Consider the following 9,331-nt stretch of genomic DNA (forward strand, 5'->3'; position numbering starts at 1 on the left):
CAACGTGAATACTGAAATACAATACAAATAAAATACAAAATTTAAAGTGTGTATCTAAGCATCCTACTAGATTCCATGCATCATCAACATCATCGCTAAACCTGCAACATGTTTTAAAAGCATAGCTCAATACAAAGGTATTGGCGAGTACACAAGTTTTAGACTCATGTCATGTGAATAAAAAGTATTTTCAATCCAACATAGCATTTGGTATACAAAGTCAAACTATCATGTAATACAGTATGTCAACTCTAGTGTCCGCTAGTATTTAGTATTTAGCATACCTCGCCACAAAAGTGACGAGACCGTTTATTTATAATAAATAGCAACCCTCGATACCGAAGTAATCGAGACCGTAAAGAATAAAACTTAACAAAACACCATCGGGTGGTGTGCTACTCCTATAGCGCTATAATTGTTTAAGCCGAGTTAACAAGTAGTATGTATTCTAGCATGAACTTTAAGCATAACAAAGCATGTATACGGATCGAATGAATAAAAGCATGTTTGTAAATTGTGCATTTTAACAAGTAAACATGTTGCACCCAAAGTGTATTAAAAGGAAAATGGGTCAAGTGTACTCACATAATTGCTAAGTCTTCCGATTATCCAAGTGTTGACGAGCGTAAGATTAGGAGGATGGAACACCGAGGTCACCCTATATGGGCAAACGAAGGTGTATGAGTAATCGGGATTACGACGGATGATTTGAATTGGAATTTAGAGTATAACTAGTTGATATCTATGTATATACATATAAATACAATTACATATATTTTATATAGTTTAAGTAATAATCTAAATTAAGTTTATCGAAAAATATTATGGAAGTATCGCCAAATTAAATGTTCATTTATATCTGTTTTATAGAAATTAATCGAATTTGATAGGTTCCGTTTTATAAAATTGACGCGTTTCGTTTTACCGAATTTTACGAAAAACGGGCAGAGTTTCCTCTGTTTTTGGACGATCCGGACAACACAAGTTGTCGATATATATAAGTCAAAACGCAACAATTTAATAATATATAAACAATAAGCGAATATTTTTGTAAAGTTTGACGAATGCTTAAATAGTTTATAAATTATACATGACTACTTTGTAATATTGGCGAATGATTAGACAATATCTAAACTATATATAACGGTTCAAACTCGGTTAGGATTTACTAATAAATATACGAAACAATACGAAGCAATAATTTATAAGGCTAATATATATATATCTATTTCTATGTATCTTTAAGAATTATAAAAAAGTTTCGTTCGCGCAAAATTTGACATTAGTATAAGTAATATAATAAACTCCAAAACGTTAGCATTTTACCGAGCACCGAATCTGATCAGTTTGACCGGCGTTGACTGCTCGACCGTATTTGACTCAAACTTGGCACAAACACCGAACCGAACTAGAACCGAAACTGAACCGACATAACCCGAACCAAAGTAGACTCCGCTGATCATGTTGACCGAACCAAGAAAGCATCTGATACGAATCCGTATGCACACCGAGTCCACTGTGTGATTCGAGCTGAAACAACCAAAACTCAAACCAATTAATCCCGAACCTTTAACCTGTGGATCCGAAACCCGCATCAATCTGAGCCCGAAATCAAAGAAACAGAACGAAAAGAATGAAGGACCGGTGAACTTACCGGAGAAGAAGGTCGGTCATCCTGACTGCTCGGAAGTTTGTCGGAGACCATCGCAGGCCGTCGCCACTGCTGTCACCGGTGACTACCGCCGCCGCACGCCATCCTCTTCTCTCTTCCTCTCTCTTCCCGCGTCTCTCTCTCTCTCTCTCTTGTCTGTGTTTGTGCCGCCGCACGCCACCACCGAAATGGTGGTGGCCGTTCATCTCTGATTACAGGGGGAATGTAAGAGGGGAGGGTTGCAGGTTGTGTGTAAGTGAGTCGCGGCCGGAAACAGCCACCGCCGCCGGTGGTCTCACTAGAGAAGAGACATGGGGTGGGGTGTTTGGCTAAGGGTGTTGTGGTTTATGTATTTAGGCAGTAGAGATCGAGAGGGAGGAGTAGAGAGTGTGAAGATAATGATGTTTGTAAGTGTTTTGATTCCTCAGTGGCTTTTGTGTGTGTGTGTGTGTGTTGTAGGTCAAGTGCAGACTCAAAGAAAGAGAGGGAAAGGGTCATGGGGAAATGGGCTGTGAAAGGAAGAAAAGAGAAGGAGTTTAGGTAGTGTTTGGTATGCAGGAATGAAAGGTGGAATGGAATGAGTGATTACGAGGGAATGAAGAAAAGAGTGTTTGGTTGGTCAATGGAATGGAATCACCCATTCCAAAAGGCATTCCATTCCCTCAAAATCATTCCTTCCACACCCCATGTTTTTTTTCCATTCCATCCCCTCTTGTACCATTCAACAACAACACCACAACCCACGACCTTCGCCACAATCCACCACCACCCACCACCGACGCCATCGCCGCCACCCACCACCAACGCCATCGCCGCCACCCGCCACCACCTCACCCCGACAGCCACCGCCGCCGCCACCCACTCGCCACCGTTATCACCCACAAGTGCAACCAACCGCCAACGCCACTCGCCGCCGCCACCACCAACCGCCACCTTTGCTGCCACCCACCATCAACGGCCACCTTGTCGCCACCACCACTGTCGTCACCGCCGCACCGCCACCGCCACCACCACCACCCATCGCCGCCGCCGACACCCACCACCGCCACCTATAACCACCCACAATCACTACCACCGACCACCACCACCACTCACCGCTAATTTTATTACTCCGTTTTTCTTGCCTACCGAACAATACACAATAATAGTTCATTCCATTCACATGGTAACCAAACAAGACATGGAATGGTAATGATCCATTGCATTCCCTCGTCCATTCCATTACCTCGTTAATTCCATTCCTTCGTCTATTCCATTACCCCATACCAAACAGACCCTTAGGGTTTAACTAGTGTTTTATACATAGGGTTTAATAAGTGGGTTTGGGCTTGGGCCCAAGGCCCACAAGCTCAATCCCCGTGTTTAGTGGCCCGAATTCTCTTACGAACTCGTTTACAAAATTCAAACACTTCGTAACGTCGTACAATATTATTTTAATATTTAAACACATAAAAATATGGTCGGTTGTCGTTTGCGTTAAAATAGGGTAAAAATGCGTCGTTTGTCATTTTAAATTCCGTTTTTCGATCTGATTTTGACTAAGATTCTAAAAAAATAGAAAAACGGACATGTATTTACTCAAATGGAAATATGGAAATACGGAGCGTTACAGTCTCCCCTCCTTTAGGAAATTTCGTCCCGAAATTTGTTCAGAAGGAAGACTCAAAAGGGTTTCTGCAAACCGATGAAGATTGTTTGAAATTGAGGCTTTGGGTTTGAGACAACGGAGAATAATAGGGGTATAAGGGTGAACAATTAATCTGATAAACGATTACAAGTATAAGAATAGCCTAAGTATTGGATAGACAAAAGTAGCGCTGCTAAGAATGAAGTCTCGTCAGGGATAATCGGATATAATGCGTTGGAGAGTTGTTTAAATTTGAATTAGGTCTAAAAGGTCTGCAAAACACTGAATTTCTCACGACACGTTTTACGAAAGTTTGGTAACATGATGAAAACACTTATATATAGGAAGTACCAACGGCGTATCCACCATGTTTTGACCGCGTTACGTCCGTTCCGCATTCGGTGTCATGTTACGTTCTGTGTCTTACCATACGCAGTAGTACACTCTATGGTTCTCATACGCCTATCACTATAATCCTGTGTGCACCCGTAATTACTTTGATCGTCGCATGATCCGCATAGCTTGTACTAGTTGTGTATGAAACAGGGTATACATAATTTGAAAATAAGAATGTGTACGCATAAGAATGTAGTATATAAGCAAGTCCATGCTTAAGTATGTATGGGACCCACATAAGCGAATCCCTCGGATTCCACTAACCTACGGGTACGAATGTATGAATCATAAGTATGAATGAAAGTATGAGCATAATTATAAGTTTAAGTATGAATATGCACGTAAGTATGAGTTTAAACATAAGACGCATGAGTAGTATTAGTATAGGTGTAGACATAAAATGTATCGTTATGAGTATGAGTGTAGGTAAGATTAATAAGGATTACGTATATAGTATATGTTGGAACGTAATGGATTTGAGCGTATAAAAGCGTTCAAAAGGTTGAGTATGTAAATACGAACAATATAGATGAAATTATCGCGAGATATCGACTAAAACGTGTACGATGATATGCATGTATAGTTGTTTAAGCGAAACGTTGAGTTTATTGAACCAAAAATAGATTGAGTTGGATTGGGAAGGTAGAATATAGTTAGTAAATGTAAGACAATATAAAGTATTCATTGGGTATGCATAACGTGTTTTGTAATGAATAGAAATGCTACTTTTGTTTTAAAAGTGTTTACGTATATTGAAGATTGTCGGTCCCCATGAAGTCTTCTAGCCCACGTGTTTCGAAATTTGAATGGCGAATTAAGCGGTGTATAAAACTTCGTTGTAAATAATCAGTTCGCATTATTTCAAAGGGTCTTGCATTAAAATATGAAATTTGAAATTTCAAGGTTCTTTTGAAAACATTGGTTCTTAAAAGAAGTTTAGCAATAAAAATGATTTGTTGGTTTTGAAAAGAGTTTGTGGTAAAACAATCTTATAATATATATAAGATCTTATCAGTATATGAGAAAGTTGGTTTGTTTTACGACTGAGAATGAAAATCTTTAGTATAATGATGTAATGTGAGCGCGTTTTAGTGATTAGGTTAAATATGAAGTTCATGGGCAAGAGATCCATTGGACCGATTAAGTTGATAGGTAGCATTTCGCAAGATTTTGAAATTCAGGTGATAAAACGTTTTAAGGCATGATTAAGAATTTTCGTGTACGCGATTTACGTGAAATAGATTATGAGAAAAAGAATACGTTCGATAAAATAATAATTTTGAAATTCACATAAGTAGGGATTTTGACGAATAATAAACGATTTAGGTGTATATATGATTGTGTTGTATGATGAAGTCTCTTTTGAAAGATAATTTTGGTAACGATCACCTAGGTAAGGGAATCACCCCTAACTCGTCGGTGATGTCGTTTTAGGAAAAGAAGGAGTTAATCGTCAAGGTAAGGAAATCACTCCTATCTTGATGATATGTGTCCATTTTGGTGTTAAAAAGAATGTAAACAAAATTGAGTGGCGTTTTGAAATCATGCATGTGTATAAATGTATGAAAGACCTAGTATGATGTGTGTGTGAGAGGAATGATCTCGAAAAGAAATTTAAATTTGAAACGAGAGAATTGTATCATATAGAAGCGATAATAGTAAAGCATAGGTTTGATTCAAACTTGGATTGTTCCAAAACGGAACTTTGACTAAACCAAAGTGGTAGAAAATTCCTTTGAATTTGAGAAACATGCTTTGGCCTAATAGGTGGAATACTCTCACCGATATCCCGGTTAACGGTATTCACCCTTCCAGTTACTACATGTTCCAAATCAATCGAAAATTCAAGACTTGGCGGGATTTTTGAAAATCAAGGAGTGGAACTAGTCGACAAGGTGCGGGTTTCACCCCTAACTTGATGATTTCGTACTCTAATATGGTTGGTACTCGTTGGGTCAAAATTTAGTTTCGACACGGTGATGAGGGTCCACTAGAATTTGAAATTTGAAAATTGAAATTACCATTAAAATGTGGATTTCACTCCTAACTTAATGGTGTAATTTCGTGCAAAATAGAATTAAACGGAACGAGAGTAATTAACCAAATTGTGGGTTTCACGCCTATTTTGGTAAACTCGTCTCGTTTGTATAATACGAGTGATTCCGAATTTTAGTATAAACGAATGGAAAGACATAGGCTCAAAATAACGATAACAAGTATGGGCACATAAAGCATTTCAAACAAGTAGCACATAAGAGACATTTCAAGTATAGCATGTAAAGATATTTCATAAAAGTAGCATGTGAAGCAAGTATGGTCGAATTTGGTACTTAACTATAGACTAGGTCAAAAGCATGGCAATTTTCCTAATTCCCTATAGTTATGGCTCTGATACCAATGGCGGAAACATCGGAGTGAGACGAAATAGATTGCTCGAGACATCATAACCCTAATAATTGTGACAAGTATTTAAATAGTAAATTTCATTTCTAAAGAATCAATTACAAGAGTTTGAAACAAATACAACGTGAATACTGAAATACAATACAAATAAAATACAAAATTTAAAGTGTGTATCTAAGCATCCTACTAGATTCCATGCATCATCAACATCATCGCTAAACCTGCAACATGTTTTAAAAGCATAGTTCAATACAAAGGTATTGGCGAGTACACAAGTTTTAGACTCGTGTCATGTGAAAAAAAGTATTTTCAATCCAACATAGCAAACTATCATGTAATACAATATGTCAACTCTAATGTCCACTAGTATTTAGCATCCCTCGCCACAAATTGACGAGACCGTTTATGTATAATAAATAGCATCCCTCGATACCGAAGTAATCGAGACCGTAAAGAATGAAACTTAAGAAAACCCCGTCGGGTGGTGTGCTACTCCTATAGCGCTATAATTGTTTAAGCCGAGTTAACAAGTAGTATGTATTCTAGCATGAACTTTAAGCATAACAAAGCATGTATACGAATCGAATGAATAAAAGCATGTTTGTAAATTGTGCATTTTAACAAGTAAACATGTTGCACCCAAAGTGTATTAAAAGGAAAATGGGTCAAGTGTACTCACATAATTGCTAAGTCTTTCGATTATCCAAGTGTTGACGAGCGTAAGATTAGGAGGATGGAACACCGAGGTCACCCTATATGGGCAAACGAAGGTGTATGAGTAATCGGGATTACGACGGAGGATTTGAATTGGAATTTAGAGTATAACTAGTTGATATCTATGTATATACATATAAATACAATTACATATATTTTATATAGTTTAAGTAATAATCTAAATTAAGTTTATTGAAAAATATTATGGAAGTATCGTCAAATTAAATGTCCATTTATAACTGTTTTATAAAAATTATTCGAATTTGATAGGTTCCGTTTTATAAAATTGACGCGTTTCGTTTTACCGAATTTTACGAAAAACGGGCAGAGTTTCCTCTGTTTTTGGACGATCCGGACAACACAAGTTGTCGATATATATAAGTCAAAATGCAACAATTTAATAATATATAAACAATAAGCGAATATTTTTGTAAAGTTTGACGAATGCTTAAATAGTTTATAAATTATACATGACTACTTTGTAATATTGGCGAATGATTAGACAATATCTAAACTATATATGACGGTTCAAACTCGGTTAGGATTTACTAATAAATATACGAAACAATACGAAGCAATAATTTATAAGGCTAATATATATATCTATTTCTATGTATCTTTAAGAATTATAAAAAAGTTTCGTTCGCGCAAAATTTGACATTAGTATAAGTAATATAATAAACTCCAAGACGTTAGCATTTTACCGAACACCGAATCTGATCAGTTTGACCGGCGTTGACTACTCGACCGAACCGAAACTGAACCGACACAACCCGAACCAAAGCTGACTCCGCTGATCGTGTTGACCGAACCGAGAAAGCATCTGATACGAATCCGTATGCACGCCAAGTCCACTGTGTGATTCGAGCTGAAACAACCAAAACTCAAACCAATTAATCCCGAACCTTTAACTTGTGGATCCGAAACCCGCATCAATCTGAGCCCGAAATCAAAGAAACAGAACGAAAAGAATGAAGGACCAGTGAACTTACCGGAGAAGAAGGTTGGTTATCTTGACTGCTCAGAAGTTTGTCGGAGACCATCGCAGGCTGCCGCCACTACCGTCACCGGTGACTACCGCCGCTGCATGCCATCCTCTTCTCTCTTCCTCTCTCTTCCCGCGTCTCTCTCTCTCTCTCTTGTCTGTATTTGTGCCGCCGCACGCCACCACTAAAATGGTGGTGGCCGTTCATCTCTGATTACAGGGGGAATGTAAGAGGGGAGGGTTGCAGGTTGTGTGTAAGTGAGTCGCGGCCGGAAACAGCCACCGCTGCCGGTGGTCTCACCAGAGAAGAGATAGGGGGTGGGGTGTTTGGCTAAGGATGTTGTGGTTTATGTATTTATGCAGTAGAGATCGAGAGGGGGGAGTAGAGAGTGTGAATATAATGATGTTTGTAAGTGTTTTGATTCCTCAGTGGCTTTTGTGTGTGTGTGTTGTAGGTCAATAGCAGACTCAAAGAAAGAGAGGGAAGGGTCATGGGGAAGAGGCTGTGAAAGGAAGAAAAGAGAAGGTGTTTAGGGTTTAACTAGTTTTTTAAATAGGGTTTAATTAGTGGGTTTGGGCTTGGGCCTAAGGCCCACAAGCTCAATCCCCGTGTTTAGTGGCCCGAATTCTCTGACGAACTCATTTACAAAAGTCGAACACTTCATAACGTCGTACAATATTATTTTAATATTTAAACACATAAAAATATGGTCGGTTTTCGTTTGCGTTAAAATAGGGTAAAAATGCATCGTTTGTCATTTTAAATTCCGTTTTTCGATCCGATTTTGACTAAGATTCTAAAAAATAGAAAAACAGACACGTATTTACTCAAAATCGAAATATGGAAATACGCGGCGTTACACACGCATTTAAACAATCATATATGAATAAGATTAGACATTAAACACATATAAATCTTATTCCAAAACCCATCTATCACCCGATAGACTTCTAGAAGGAAAATTTTTATCTCTGATGCCTTTGTCAAAAGATCAACTCTTTGTTCTTCTCAGTTCACTTGTTCAGCATCACTCACTCTTCGATGAAGTAGTTTATGATGTCAGCATGCTTGCTTAGCCCATTGAAGATTGCTTAGCCCATGATAAGACAATAATTCCTTGTTTTTTAGTGTTCCATGCTATTGGTGAACTTTCAAAATAGAATACGACCTCCATTGTATTCTTTCTACCAATTTGATTTTCCCATAGTATTTATTGGTATAGTCAAGTAACATCGAGTCTTGTTTCCTTTGTATTTAATCACATATTAATGGTTCCTTTAACATACCTCATGATGTGTTTCATGGTTGTTAGGTGACTTCCATTGGGTGCCTTCATGTAGTGACTGGCCAAACTGACAACGATGCTAATATCAGGTCTTGTATGCAACAAATAGCAAAGACAACTAATTAATCGCATGTAGTTAGTGGGATTAACATGTTTTCTGCCTTCTTTTCTATGACATCTTCGACATTGGGTCCATCGGTATCTTCTTCGAGTTGTAATTATTTAAATCGACTTCAAATAAGATTATTTTTACCATAAGCAGACTCCTT

The 9,331-nt window shown here is 38.0% G+C and overlaps 1 long non-coding RNA gene across 1 annotated transcript; it reads right to left on the reverse strand.

Moving 5' to 3' along the window:
* Nucleotides 1–6,322: 6,322 nt before the first annotated feature.
* LOC110881929 lies at nucleotides 6,323–8,280 on the reverse strand. The gene is made up of 3 exons (XR_002559945.2): nucleotides 7,784–8,280; nucleotides 7,496–7,659; nucleotides 6,323–6,829 (listed from the first exon to the last, which is right to left on the reverse strand). It is a non-coding gene; the product is annotated as an uncharacterized LOC110881929 (long non-coding RNA).
* Nucleotides 8,281–9,331: the final 1,051 nt, after the last annotated feature.

This window comes from Helianthus annuus, chromosome 10, assembly GCF_002127325.2.
Source record: "Helianthus annuus cultivar XRQ/B chromosome 10, HanXRQr2.0-SUNRISE, whole genome shotgun sequence".
NCBI lineage: Eukaryota > Viridiplantae > Streptophyta > Magnoliopsida > Asterales > Asteraceae > Helianthus > Helianthus annuus.